Here is a 15,965-nt window from a genome sequence, read left to right on the forward strand (position 1 = left end):
TTGGAAATTTGTACACATTTGAACTTTGACAATTGCTATTTGCAGCATTTTTCAAGATTTACACACTTCCTGTAAACAACCACTGATTTAATTCGTATAATAAGTGGAGAGAACAGGACATAAGCAGATCTGAGTTCAACCAAGATATACTAGGATTGGACGAAGTGGATTTGCCGAGCAGAATATTTGAATTTAATTACTCAATACTTCGTTTGCACCGAAGCATAATATTCTTCACTACTAGTTACAAGGGTTCCATACAAAAACTTGGCTTTGGCCAACAGTTACTCTATGGCAGCTACAGGCTAAAGTGATCCGATATCGGCGGTTCCAACAAATGAGCAACTTCTTGGGAAGGAAGGACTAATTCACGTACATATAGTCAGACGGACATGGCTCAATCGACTCAGCTCGTCATTCTGATCATAATTAATGATAAATATTTTTTTATGGTCTCCGACGTTTCCTTCTGAGTCTTACATATTTCTTGGCAACCTTAGTAGTACTTTTTCAGTATATAACAAGTAAGGAAGGGCTAAGTTCGGGTGTCACCGAACATTTTATACTCTCGCATGATAAAGTGATAATCGAGATTTCATTATCCGTCATTTACATATTTTTCTTATTTTGCTGTAAAATTAATTAGATTAGTAGTTCAGATCATTTTTGGTCCATAAGTGGTGGCGACGCCACATATTTTCATAAAAAAAAGGCAGGTGCAGCTTCTTCTACCATTTTTTTCAAAATTTTGTGTTTCTGACGTTTTTTGTTAGTCGGTTAACGCACTTTTAGTGATTTACAACATAACCTTTGTAACCGATTTCTTCCATTTTTGAACTTTATGGAAATGCCTGACATGTCATCTTTAGGATGTTAAGAAAATATTATATACCCTCTCTACAATCCTTTGTGCCAAATTTCACTTTAATATCTTTATTAGGCTTAGTTATGACACTTTATAGGTTTTCGGTTTCCGCCATTTTGTGGGCGTGGCAGTTGGCCGATTTTGCCCATTTTCGAACTTAACCTTCTTATGGAGCCAAGAAATACGTGTACCAAGTTTCATCATTATATCTCCATTTTTTCCGTAAAACAGGGACAGACGGAGTGGATTTAAACTCTACGTCACCCTTCACTTTGGTATATATAACCCTATATCTGACTTTTTTAGTTTTAGGACTTACAAACAACCGTTATGTGAACAAAACTATAATACTCTCCTTAGCAACATTGTTGCGAGAGTATAAAAATTTACAGTAACAATGTTGTTAATAAATAGATTTCCAATTAGTTAGTGATTACAAAGCGGCGTAAAGATCAAGCAACTGGCATAATAATATTATAATACAATGTCACAAAGGTATACTAAATTTTTTCCACAGTGGATATACAAAGTATCTCTTGAACCACTTTGATTGTCTCTCCACCTGTAGAAAAGTTACGGCAATAAATAAGGAATGGCAAAGTTTGCGTAATTTGTATGTTCAGTTATGTAAGAGAGATACGGTTAAATTATTTGGCGTTAAAAAGATAAAATTACGGACTAAAGAAACTACGCAGACGGTTTTGGGTTGTTTGACTCCAATGAGACCAAATTTGGTGCTTTGCGATACCAGATTGAGTTCACTTGCTAGGTTCATGAGGAGTAGTCATCCTTTATTACGACCGCGCTTGGAACAAATTTCAACAGACTCTACGGCCTCACTACCGATACCTTTCCCAGTGTATCAAACCGTGGGGTCCCCAGATGCTTACAGCGTAATGGGTTATAACTAAAAATTTTGTGCAGAATTCAGCGTAACTCAAATATACTATTAACAAAAAGATAAGCTATCCCATAATTGCATAATTATATTATTTTAAAAACGAAAAAAATTAATGACCTTCAAACTACGGGCCATTATCAGCAACTTGTCTTAGTTTAATTAGGATACTTGAGCAAGCTAGTTGTACACCGTTAGTATCAACTTTCTTAAGGCACTTCCGGATGCGACGTGTCAGCTGCTTAAAATTTTGAGCCTTCCAAACATTTTTAAAACCCAATGTTTTGACTTCTCCAAAAAAATCCTCAATCAGTCGGCATTATGGTAAGTTTGTCGGATTCTTTTATTCACAAGTATGTTCACAAAGTAGATGTTGACCAAGAACTCCATTGTCACATTTGCATATTGAGAAGAGGCTTTGTCCACAAAATACGATTTCATCGTTTTTATGGTGTTTCTGTATGAAAATAACCAACATTTTGTCCAAACATTGATTAATGCACGTCTCATGATTTATTGCCAGTCCATTTGGTTTAAAAAATTGCTCAGAAATACTTTTAGGAGAAACTACTATGTAGAGCATAACTTTGGACTCATTTTTTTTTTTAATTTGAACTTTATCTCGGTAGGCGTTATAGACATATTGTCTGTGTAGTAAACATCGTTGCCCGGCTTTTGTGGCCCGCTGAGTTAAAAGAAGTTCTCGTCATCCAAAATGAATGATTTTCTACTCAAATTCTTGCACATCCACCGACATTGTGATATAACTTGACATATCTGCTCTTCGGTGTACCCTGGGCAACGATGCTTTTTTCTGGCTTTAATGTTAAGTCAACTTAAAATTTTGCAGATATACGGCTCTGAGCATTCAAATTTTCGTACGGCTTCGGTTTGACTCACGCAATCCTTATTGATGAACGCTGTCTTCAACTTTCGAATGTTTTGGGGCGTCATAATATTCGACTTTCTTCCAGAACCCGGTTGCCTTTCTAATTTTAGAATACTTAATGTTGAGTATAGTGTTCTTCTGGAGACGCTTTCCGTGATAAAATGCACACACGTAAACTTTTTTCTGGCGGTTTCATGTTTTTTTTTTGTTTTAAATTCACAACGCTTTCAGAGCTGGTATATTTTTGGCCATTTGGGCAACATGACCTAGCCAGCGTAGTCGCTGTCTTTTAATTCGCTGAACGATGTCAATGTCGTCATATATCTCATACAGCTCATCGTTCCATCGAATGCGATATTCGCCGTGGCCAACGCGCAAAGGACCATAAATCTTTCGCAGAACTTTTCTCTCGAAAACTCGCAACGTCGGCTCATCAGCTGTTGGCATCGTCCAAGCCTCTGCAACATATAGAAGGACGGGAATTATGAGTGACTTATAGAGTTTGGTTTTTGTTCGTCGAGAGAGGACTTTACTTCTCAATTGCCTACTCAGTCCGAAGTAGCACCTGTTGGCAAGAGTTATCCTGCGTTGGATTTCCAGACTGATATTGTTAGTGGTGTTTATGCTGGTTCCTAAATATACGAAACTATCTACAACTTCAAAGTTTTGACTGTCAACAGTGACGTGAGAGTCAAGTCGCGAGTGCGACGACTGTTTGTTTGATGACAGGAGATATTTCGTCTTGCCCTCGTTCACTGCCAGACCCATTTGCTTTGCTTCCTTGTCCAGTCTGGAGAAAGCAGAACTAACGGCGCAGGTGTTGAGGCCGATGATATAGCAAAATAGCAGGCCATTAAAATTAGTGCACATTTTTAGTTACAACCCGTTAGTCTTGCCAGTGCGTGACAAGTGCACAAGATATGTTCCATTGTTTCCCTGGTGTCTTTCTCTTCATATTTTCTGGAGTCCTCTCGATCTGTCACCTCCATACTTCAGACGTGTGTTCCCACGAGAAAGTCACCAGTTAGTATTCCGATCATGTTCCTACGATATGCGATACGAGGATACTACCTTGATTGCTGATTGACTGTCTACGTTGATGACTATGAAATTGCCTGCAGTACTACCCTTGATATATCACTGCTGAGCCGTCCGTATAAATTTTTGGAGTGTATGTAGTAATCCCGCCGATTTTGCTGCGCAGTTTCAAGCGAAGGGGTTTAAAGGTGACAGATTTAGCACTAGTTCAAGAGCCGCCGTTGGAGTTATTCTTAAAGTTCCCGTTAGCAAGGCTCTGAACCTTTTCCATTGGCTTCCGGCAGACGGATTTCGTGCGCCTGTCCATCATACTACAGCACCGTAGAGCAGAACTGGTCTTACAATAGCTGTGTAGCACCACTGCATGAGAGAAGGAGAGAACACCCAGGTTGTGCCGAGCATCTGCCTATATTCATATAGGGCATTGCTAGTCTTTCTCAATCTTTTTTCCACATTGTACTTCTACAGAAGTTTGCTATCCAAAACTACCCCAAGTTACTAGGTCCGATCCTTTTCTTCTGTATAAAAATGATGGTCATAATACTGCACTTACCTGATATATGTATATGGCAATGTCGAAGCAATTTATTCACCACTAATTGCCATAGAAGCAGAGATAGCACTCCACCTTGCAGAGGACCTCTAAAGACTTCCGTGGTCAGTCTAACTTCATTCCATTCCACTCTTATACTTCAACAACAATTGACTGGACACTATTCAGATTAGATTCCGTAGAAACGTTGTTAAATGCTCTATAAATGTCCAGAAGTGCTCCAAGAGCGTATGCCTTATGTTCAAGAGCATTTTTCATATTAAATATTAGGGTATGCAGCGTAGTCTTTACTGACCTGTGACCGTTTCGTGTATGCATTGCGCTTTGGACAAGCTTCTAGTCGTATCTCCCTACTTTCTTGCGTTGCATTTCTTGATATTTTAGTTTCCATATAAATTTGCTGAAGCAAGTTGTACTTAGAAAAGCGAAAACCTGTCACAGTTGTGTTATTTTAGAAGAGAAGTTCAGTATGAAAGGTTGTTTTGAAAGGAAAGTTAATGAAGTCACAAACTGCAGATTATTAACACACCATGGCGAAAACCTTTCTTAAAACTCTTTCTAATATATGCATCTGAGGGCACAGTTAACTACCAGTCGTCTAGATAACTCTTACGGAAAAGTTGGCATACTGTGTGAAGAACTTGAAAGCAAATTCTCTTTCGTAATGACTTCATCGTCTCTATGCTTTTTAGAGGCTTCCAGAAAACGTTGATCTTTTTGATTTAGGTTGGTCGTTTCTGAATATTTTAATATAATGAAACCCATCTGTTTACATAACTGAGCTTAGCATTGAAATTCAACCGGTATTATAAATCGGTGCCTATACACAGTTCACCACTCGATTCCTCGGCATTACAAAAGGACTCAGCTTGTTTCTTCTTCTTAATTGGCACCGCTTACGCGATTATAGCCGAGTTAACAACAGCGCGCCAGTCGTTTCTTCTTTTCGCTACGGATGGAGTCATGTGTAGAAGTTCACGCAAGTGAGGAAAGTTCTCTGATCGCCATTCACTTGGGAGTGGCCAGAAACGATTCTTTTACACATGGCTCAAGCAGCTCACAACTTTCGGTCTTTTACCCAGAGGATAGCCTAAGAACATCCGTTCGAAGGCGAGCTAAAGTGAGAAGGCGAAACATCCCCTACATAGGGTTGTGCGCTGGGTTCGGGACTCGCCACGTAAAAAAAAACACCCCCAATGAAAAGGAACTCAGCTTGTTTACCTAATTCTAAAATTTGAGGGATGACCTCGCATGATAATTTGCCGGCATGTGCAAATGTCAAAATGAGCGTGTGTAACTTGTGACTGCAAGCATATATGCATTGTGGAACACATTCTTAATATCCAGCCGAAACGCAAACTGACATCGCCAGACCCGCAGCCACATGCTCACCACAAACAAACCCATTTGCACTTCCAACATTGTGGCCGAATGGCCGCCGTGCGTGAGTGCGTACACTCAATTGTCCGTGTGTTTGTGGAAATTAAAAAGCGTGAACTCGCAATGCTAAAGCCAAATGCCACACCAGGAGCACGAACCAGCCGAGTGGTTCGAAATCTGACACCCAGCATAACACCAGCGCCCTTCATGCCGCTTGCACTCATTTGCCCCAAAAGAATGAAGTGATATTTAGTGCGGCATGCAGGAGAGTACGTAGAGAGGTGTGTGAATGTGTGTATTGCTGATATACATATACGGCAAGTTGGAGGTCGTTTATGCCCCATTAGCAGTTGCACTTTGTTAAAATGTCATTAAGGTCCCGGCTTCATTCCCGAAATTTTGCTGCCAACTTTTGCATGCATGGTTTGAATTTGCGGTTAGATCTTATCTTTGGATGAGATTGCGAAGTAATGTTTCTCTGGAAAAAGGTTTGCGAGTGGAGAACTTAATATATATTAATATTCAAGGTAACGTGATTGCTAAATTAGTGAATCTATCCAAAAATAAAATATTTTGCAAAACAAGGGATGGACTCTTCACAGTACAAAAACCGATCTCAAAAAATTCACCGAAATCAAAATGTTTCATTAAATCTCAAGATTGAGAAATAAACAAAGATCTATAACCTCTTGGCGTTTCACTTTTTGTTCAACGGGTGATCCAAGTAGGGTCAATTTTTGTAATAACATTTTTTGAGACAGATCAGGAATGAGTCGTGTCAGAAACATGTTACTTTATTTAGTACTTTTTTAGAATTTCATGTGTTCAGTTTATATGGAACGCCTGATATGCTTACAAATCGTTCAACTTTTTTACGAAAAATCACGTTCCGTAAAGAATGTGTTTCACGCGCTTCGCTCAACTTATGAGAGAGAGACCGTGGAGAGTCGATTCGCGCCGTTCAAAAAAAAACTCGGACTGACGTATGGAACGACTTGGCGCATTTTACGTCAAGATCTTAAATTGAAAACATACAAAATACAGCTGAAGCAAAAACTGAAGCCGCTTCACTCTATGAGCTCTTAAAAAGTTGCAAGAAGATCCGGCGTTTTCGAACCAAACTTTGTTCAGCAATGAGTCCCATTTCAGGGTCAATTGGTATGTAAAGAAGCAAAAATGCCGCATTTGAGACAAAGAGCAACCTGAAGAGATTCAAGAACATTTCACATAGAAAAAAACAATGGTTTGGTGTGGTTTGTGGGCCAGTGGAATTATCGGTCCATATTTCTTCAAAAATGATGCCGTTGAGAATGTTAATGGCCACCGTTATCGTGCCATGATAACCGTCTATTTACACTACTCTTTATGCCTGAAATTGGAGTTCATGATCTCGGCGACATTCGGTTTCAACAAGACGGCGGTACTTTCCACACATCGCATCAATCAATGGATTTCTTGAGAGAAAACTTCGGTGAGCAGATAATTTCACGTTTGGGCCGGCCGATTGGCCACCAAAATAGTGTGATATCACACCGTTAGACTTCTTCCTGTGCGGACAATCCCGCTTGCAGCAAAACTTCACACGTGTGATTCACCAATTACCAGTCGAAATGCTGGAGCGAATCACGAAAATTTGACTCAACGAATGGACCATTTGTGACGTAGCTGCGGCCAACATTTGAAAGAAATAATCTTCAAAAAATAAATGCCAAAGAATGTTCCCCTTAAAATTTGAAGTTTTTGTGTTTTTTCTTTAAAAAAAAATGTAGGGAGTCTCTAAATGGACCACTCTTTATTATTTCATTCTTCGAGTTTACCGACAAATCACCAGTAACAGTACTCTGCTAGCCTGCCTCCCGGATCACATACTGATCTTTAGATCATCAACAAAGACAGATAAAAGATAGGTCAACGGAATCCTTTTGCTAACCGATACACTAACCTTTGCTGTTATCAAGCACAAGTTCTATGTAAACACCAAAATTACTTCTCCCATACTATAATTAAATTTAACACAAGAAACCAGTTTTCAACCGTTTCCATAAGACTTTTGATATGAAAGGAATGTAGAATCTTAAACTTCAACTAAAAATTTTAAGGTATCACTATCTCAGAAACCAGTAGTAATTCTCTATTAGAGCAAAGAGAAGAAGGGAAAGAGATACATATATCTATGAAGGTTTAGAATCTATTTTGGGCGAAGTGTGGAAACGGGTTAACACAGGAATAGTAGAAATTCTAAAAATGGCAGTACTTCTGTGTTATCAATGATTTTGATGAGTATATTAGTTCTTTACACATAAGCTCTTCATAAGAAAAGCCACAGAAGAAGGTCGACTTTAAGAACGCATATCACAACAAAGACAGCAACAGGCAAAAAACTAAGTTACAAAGATATTGAAGAGCCGCTGGCCTGCAAAGACAAAGTATTTCTTTGTAACGGATTTTTGTTCTTATTGCCGCTATCACAATAGCTGGGACAAGGTATTTATGCAAAATCTCAGTTGAAAGATTGTGCCTTGCGTTACAAAGCGATCAAATGGTTATATAACAGAGATGCAGGTGAGAAGTGGCGTCACACTGGAAAAGAGAGATTTTTTTCTGTGTGCGTAGCTATGACAATAGCAAGGCATGTGGCCGAACGCACAAAGGTAAAATATTGACACTTTTTGTTTCGACCAGATCTGGTTGGCTACGCTTCCGTTGCACCACCCTTGAGATGTTGCGTCCATTTGCTGGAGCAAAAGCGTCGATTAATATATGCGTTCGTGTGTATGTGTGTGTGTGTGTATGTCCGACAATAGGTCGCTGCTTGGTTGCATTGCAACGATTGTTGGTTTCTACGTTGGTTATTGTTGTTGTTTTTGTGTGTTATACTGCATTTTCGGGTCAATAGAAAAGCTGTGTGTCATGCTGCCTTCATGTGAGTCTGTGTGTGGCTGCTGGTGTGAGTTAAAAGCATATAGCCATGAAGTGTAATGCTAGTTTAAATTTTTTTACTTTCTTTCTCTTCCTTTTGCAATTTTTTTTATTATTTCTTGAATTCAGGCTTCGTGGCTGTCAAGGCTATCACCGTTGCAAATGGGCCATATGGACTACCCTTATAAATATATCATCTAGAGACGCACGAATGGGTTAACAAGTGAATTTGACGTGATTGTGGCCAATATTGAAACACGAAGGCACACGTCGTTTTTCATACTCTAGCAATATTGCACCGGGTTCACGTAACGGATTTTTAAAAAAGTAGAATGCCAAGGCGATACATATAAGGTATAACTACATAATAGATTGATCAGACTATATAAGACATGTCGGTCTGTTCGTTGGACTATCTACGCAAGCGTTAGCTAGTATACAAGATTAGATATCTCACAGAATTGTGGCACACTTAAGGGTGTATTCTAGTGTAGAAATAAAACATCGATCTTTTTCAAAGTCTTATTATTCAAGAATATGTCTGCAAGAGGATTTTTCTGAATTCATATTATTTTCGGGGATATACGCATCTAAACGTGTCCGGCCGGAACTGAAACTTCAAACGCGTTTTTCTCGAAACCGTCTTTTTCAAAAAAGGCAAAATAGTGGTACAAAATTTGATTTTTCTTTTCAGACAGACGCCATTTCGTGAGCCTCAGATATTGCTCTATTATTCTAGATTAATATTTTTTTAATTCCGATTGCTAGGAGGAAAGAAAATGCAAAAGGACAGCTGGTACGATGAGGAGTGCCGTGTCGCAGCGGAGAGAAAACAGACTGCCTACCTCGCAACGTTACAATCGATCACAACACGTGCGGGCGGGATAGATACCGAGATTTGAAGAGGGAAGCGAGACAGAAAAAGAGAGAGCTCGAAATGCGTGAGTATGATGAGCTTGACAAGCTGACCGACATGGGTAATGCTCGAAAATTCTACGAAAATATGCGGCGGCTAACGGAAGGTTTCAAGACCGAAGCATACTCTTATAGCGCCCCCGGAGATGATCTAGTTACTGAAACCCAGAGCATACTAAAATTATGGATGGAACACTTCTTCAGGCTGCTGGATGGCAGTGAAAGTATAACGCCAGGAGAAGGCGAACCCGATTCCCCAATCCATGACGATGGAGCAGACGTTCCATTTTCCGACCATGAAGAAATTCGAATAGCAATTACCTGCCTGAAAAACAACACAGCATGCCCAACGATTGGAATTTAAATGTGCTCTGCCCAATCCACAAAAGGGAGACTCTTCAATCTGCACCCACTAGCGTGCGATAAGCCTCTTCAACATCGCGTATAAGGTTCTATCGAGCGTATCGATTGGACCTTATCAGTGTGACTTTAGACCTGGTAAATCAACAACCGACCAGATATTCAACTTGCGTCAAATCTTGAAGAAGACCCGTGAAAGGAGAATCGACACACACCACCACTTCGTCGATTTCAAAGCTGCTTTTGACAGCATGAAAAGGAGCTACCTTTATGCCACGATGTCTGAATTTGGTATACCCGCAAAACTTATACGGCTATGTAAACTGACATTGAGAAATACCAAAAACTCTGTCAGGATCGGGAAGGACCCGATACCAAACAAGATTTCAGACAAGGCGACTCCCTTTCACGTTACTTCTTCAATCTACTTTTGGAGAAAATAATTCGAACCGCAGAACTAAATTGAGAAGGTGCTATCTTCTATAAGAGTGTACAACTGCTGGCGTACGCCGATGATAATGATATCATTGGCCATAACAACCGCGCCTTTGGTTCCGCTTTCTCCAGATTGGACAAAGAAGCTAAGCAAATGGGACTGGAAGCGAACAAGGCAAGTCGAAGTATCTTCTGTCATCAAAAAAACAGTCGTCGACGTCGCTACTTGGCTTCCACGTCACTCTTGACACTCAAAACTTCGAAGTCGTATAAAATTTCGCCTATCTTGGGTCCAGCATTAACATCATCAAACAAAGTCAGCCTCGAAATCCACAAAGAATAACTCTTGTCAACAGGTGCTACTTCGGGCTGAGTATGCAATTGAGAAGTAAAGTCCGCTCTTGACCATCTTCCCCCTCCCGCTATATGGAGCGGAGGCATGGACGATGACAACATCAGATGAGTCGGCGTTACGGGTTTTCAAATGAAGTGTTCATTGGTAACGGCAAATACCGCAGTCGATGGAACGATGAGTCTGTACGAAATATACGACGACATTGACATAGTTCAATGAATTAGCCGGCTACGCTGGCTAGGTCATGTCGTCCGAATGGATGAAAATAATCCAGCTCTGAAAGTATTTGAGCAGTACCCGGGGGAAGCAGAGGAAGATAAAGACCTCCACTCCAATCAATCCAATCAAAGATCAGGTGGAGAAACACCTAGCTAGACTTGGAATCTCCAATTGGCGCCCAGTTGCTGTAAACTCGGCTATAAGCGGTGTCTACGCCAATAGAAAAGAAGAAGAAAAATATTATTCAAAACCAATAAAGCACGATATTTGGGAGAGGTGTTCCGATCATACCCTTTTTATGCAAAAGATCGATTACCATACAGAAGACAAAATTTTTTGCATAGAAAGGATATGATTGGAATATTTTTCCCAAATATCGTGCTTATTCCGATATTCCATACATTTGATGTAAGCCTCGGCTGGATGGTCTTTAGTGCCTTAGCAAATTTTTCTTTGTTTCGGTCTCAGCTCATTTTTGGTGCGTCATTCGATGGATTGTTGGTCAGCAGTGAAGTGTTTGATGAATATAGGGTCCTTCACTATCTCGTCAGGTACCTCTTTTGGGATCCTATACGACATCGTTTTTACATAAGATTTAAAATCCGGTAGATTGGTATGAGTCTAGCATTGACACACTTTATACCCAAAACATTAATCAAAATGAGTTGAGTCGATGTCCTAAGAGATGTTGAGAACCTCTGCTCTGTTGCCAACATGCCGTTTTTTATCTTTTTCGATCATTGATCGATCATGGTTGTCACTAACAGAGGTTGGGCGACAAGTTTTCGATGTCTTCACAACGATCACCGAATGCTTCGCGCCACTCAAATACGTGTATTCATTACAAAATTGACCAATAAAAACGTTTGAAAGCACAAACTTTTAAGCAAACTAGTTGTTGTGTTATTTTCCATTCTAAAAATTGCCGGAACAACTTTTCCGTCGTACACAAACAGCTGACAAACACTAATTGTTTGACACATAGAGATCAAACTTTACACATAAAAAAGGTCGTATAAATTCTAAAATTTTTAAGATTCTTAGAGATTTGGCTTTCGAGCGCAGCTTAAATAGGCCGGTCCGATTCAAATTTGATCAGATGGTCAATACATGACAAGTATATATATTGAGACATATTAATTGCTAAAAAATAATTAAATCTAGTTTACAAGCTTCCGTATACCGCAAAATATCACTTTTTTAGCTTTGGTGGCCATTGTGACATGACTTTCTGATTTGGTAACAAAAATTGACGAAGTCGGTCAATATATTTTCTCTAGTCTTTAAACTGTACACAATTATTTCCACCCCTCAGAGAATAGTATTCCTCATATATTGGTGAAGATTTAAGATATTTTAATGAAATTGGCAGACCAAAAACACCAAAATTTTAACTTTTTTTAAACGCCCCCAATTAGTCAATTTTTTTCTTTTGACGGTTGTTCATTTCGTGGACAATATCTTCTAATACTTAATATCTTTACAAGGAAGTTATTTGATAATATAAATGTGAGTAAATATTCAATACCGCCCGAAGTTAACGCCACCTTACCTTTTTCTAATAATTTTTAAAAATAGTAGAAGGTTTTGTTCCAAATACTAAAAACAAAAAATATTGTGTTCATATGTATGGCATCAGCTTTAGAAGAGTAAGCTTTTGCCAGAGTGCGCACTTGCACATACAAATGTATGTGTGCGCCTTTTCTGCATTGATTTGTTAAGCCTTCATGTGCAGTGCTTGAAATCTGCAGCAGCATTTGTAGCTGTCGATACACATAGGAACACGCACACACATACGCAAGGATATTGGTATTTGTGTATGTGTATTAGTTAGCTTTGTAAATGAATCTATTTGATATGCTGCAATAAAAAAGTTATGCCAATTTTTTATAACTTTCGTTTGGCTACCCATTGATTGGCAGCATAATCAGCGCCCACGTTGGCCAAACAATAGCGCAGCAACTATTTATTCCAGTTTGTTATTTCCCATTCTTTTTTTTATCATTTTTTCACCTCCGTTTTGTTGAGACCAGGCGAAAAAACATAAGCCAGCAATTTTTCTGCTGCAATACCTAAATGCTCTGCATAACCCCCGGCTGCCGCGCACTGACAAATGGAAAATTGCGAATGTGGGCAAATACCTTAAAGTCAAGGGGTATTTCTGTATAGTTGCCATTTTCGCTATAAAGGCATCCCTGTCAAGCTTAATGCATAGTGGAAATTAAAAAACAAAAATTAAAAAAGTGCTGAGAAAGCCTGTCCCCGTTTGCTTTTAATGACGGGCAATGATTTAAATCGTGAGCTTTGTGGTAAACAAATAAATCGTTAAACTAAAGTTTTGTCTTCGCAATGATTTTTTTTCGCTTTTGACTCACTGGTTTTTAGAACAGTTCACAACACTTTGCACATTTGCTTGCCATAAAAATCACTCATACGCCCGGTAGTTTTATTGAGCGCGTAATTTTTCAACTACAAAGTAGTGGCGCACACGAAAGCACACACACACACTATATATATATATACATATATATTTTGAAATTCACCATGCCGTAGCGCATCTCATAAACAAGCACAACACACAAACAATGTGAAGAACAGACAAAAACATCTGCAGCGCCACTCACGCACACATACTACACACTTATGGACAGGCAGAGCCTGGAAGAGTCGGAGAGTCGTTAAAATATGATGAAGATGTCGGTACTTTTGTACTTCTATCGCTTGCAATGCGTTTGCTGCTCCACGTTTTTCGGCGGTGTTGCCATAACGACTTGCACTTCAGCGCGAAAAACGTGTGTTCACTGCAATTTCGGCAGTTTTTTCATCTGGCTTAGGAAATTTAAACGAAATGGCCAACGAGAATATGGAGAGTAATTTAAAAATAATTCTAACTATGCTAAATAGAAACAAACGTATGAAGCGAGTACTTAATAAAAACAATTGGTAATCGAGTATCTCTTAAACACAAAATCTCCAAAGGGGCGTCACATAAACAAAATGTTAATGACTTCATTATCAACTATAGAACTTAGAAACTCCACCTAACAAGTAGACTATACTTGGTATAACGTAGCAAAGAACAGATGCTGATTGTTCTGGAAAACTGAAATTCTTGTTGGAAGACTAAACTCTTCATCTCATGTTTCATTACTGGAGCTTACAAACTAAAAATCGTATCAATTGAATAGAGCGAAATGCCTTTCCCAAAATTAATTCGTAGAGAAATTAATTTGATCTGTTGATGGGCGTGTTCCGACTCCCTGTAGATTGAGATAACATTTCTCACAAATTTCTAGAGTGAAATCGACAAGACTTTCCCAGAACAAATCTTCCTGACATCTTTCTATAGGATGTGAAAACGGGCATGATCGGCCAACTTCCTACATAACGGTGAAAACTACTAAAAGTGCGATTACTTTTTAAATGAATTCCCAAGGAGCATCAAATTTAACACCCAACATAGGACAATGGACTTCGCATCGCGCACCTTTGGGTAAAATCCCTTATCACAGAAACTTCTCGACTAAACCGGACTACAGCCACGCCTACTTCATATGTATTGCAATTCGAATCCATAAATTTCCTTTACTTACGTTATGTTATCCCACATCTAAAATTTTTCGAAATCGAACCACATTTCTATGTGGATCAAAGTTGCTCCGGCTGAATTTTCCAAAAAAAATAAAGCGTGTCCCAAAATTAACATAAGATTTAATTTGGCGTCATTTACGTCGCATGTGTTAACGGTACAAAAAAACAAATTGAAAACCAGGTAAACTTGCAGAACAACGTCTCGCTCTTGTTCTTTACTGACGTAGACAACGCTTACACGGTTATAGCCGAGTTAACAACAGCGCGTCAGTCGTTCTTCCTTTTTGCTATTTGGTGCCAATTCGAGATACCAAGTACAACTAGTTCCTTGTCCATCTGATCTCTGCAACGGAGTCTTCCACCTCTGTTTCCACCTCTGGATCGAAAACCTTCAAAGCTTGAGTGTTCTCTTCCATCCGGACAGACGCTATTCAGTATCGTTGTTTATCTCATACAACCAAAGTTTCATCGACAGTGGTATTCACCGTTGCCACTACGCAAAGGACCATGCTATTCCGCAAAACCTTTCTCTAGAACACTCCTAAAACCTACGCATCATATGATGTCATTGTTCATACCTCCGCTCCATATAGTAAGACGGAATTGTTGAGGGACTTTAGAGTTTGGTCTTTGTTGGTCGATAGAGGACTTTACTTTTCAATTTCCTACTCAGTTCGAAGTAGCACCTGTTGTTAAGAGTAATTCTGCGTTAAATTTCAATGTTGTTATAGTTGTTGATGTTGATACTGGTTCCAAGATTGACGAAATTAGCTACGACTTCGAAGTTATAACTGTCAAGAGTGACGTGCAAGCCAAGTCGCGAATGCGAAGACTGTTTATTTTATGACAGAAGATATTTCGTCTTGCCCTTGTTCACTAGCAGACCCGTTTGCTTCACTTCTTTATCCATTCTGGAGAAAGCAGAACTAACGGCGCCGTTGTTGAGGCCAATTATATCAGTATCATCGGCGTAAACCAGCAACTGTGCATTCGTTTAGAAGATTGTACCTTCTTTATTTATATCTACAGCTCGAATTATTTTCTCCAGCAATAGATTAAAGAAGTCACATGATAGGGAATCGTATTATCTGAAACCTCGCTTGGTATCGCAATGACCGGAGAGGTCCTTCCCGATCCTGACGGAGCTTTTAGTGTCGTTTAACGGCAGTTTAAACAGCCACTTTGCAGGGATACCAAATTCAGACATCGCGGCATAAAGGCAGTTCCTTTTCTTGCTGACTTGCTGTCAAAAGCAACTTTAAAATCGACGAAATTGTGCTGTGTGTCGATCTTCTTTTCACGGGTCCTTTCCAAGATTTGAGGAATGGTGAAAATCTGGTCAGTTATTGATTTTCAGCTCCAAAACCACACTTATAAGATCAAATGAGTTTTTGACGGTGGTTCTTAGGTCTTTCACATACTACGCTCTATAAGTTGGCTTCAATATTGAACAATACTTCAAAAATAATAAAAGTTTGGGTGCTAATTTTGCGAGGAAAATCATCATAAGCAATGTTGGGCTTATTTAAAATCAATTGTAGCAAGCCC

The 15,965-nt window shown here is 39.3% G+C and overlaps 1 protein-coding gene across 1 annotated transcript in view; it reads left to right on the plus strand.

Moving 5' to 3' along the window:
• The window catches only part of LOC126759912 (ADP,ATP carrier protein), a 195,099-nt gene that overhangs the window by 109,934 nt on the left and 69,200 nt on the right, over positions 1–15,965 (plus strand). The window lies entirely within an intron of this gene.

The sequence above is a fragment of the Bactrocera neohumeralis genome, chromosome 5 (assembly GCF_024586455.1).
Source record: "Bactrocera neohumeralis isolate Rockhampton chromosome 5, APGP_CSIRO_Bneo_wtdbg2-racon-allhic-juicebox.fasta_v2, whole genome shotgun sequence".
NCBI lineage: Eukaryota > Metazoa > Arthropoda > Insecta > Diptera > Tephritidae > Bactrocera > Bactrocera neohumeralis.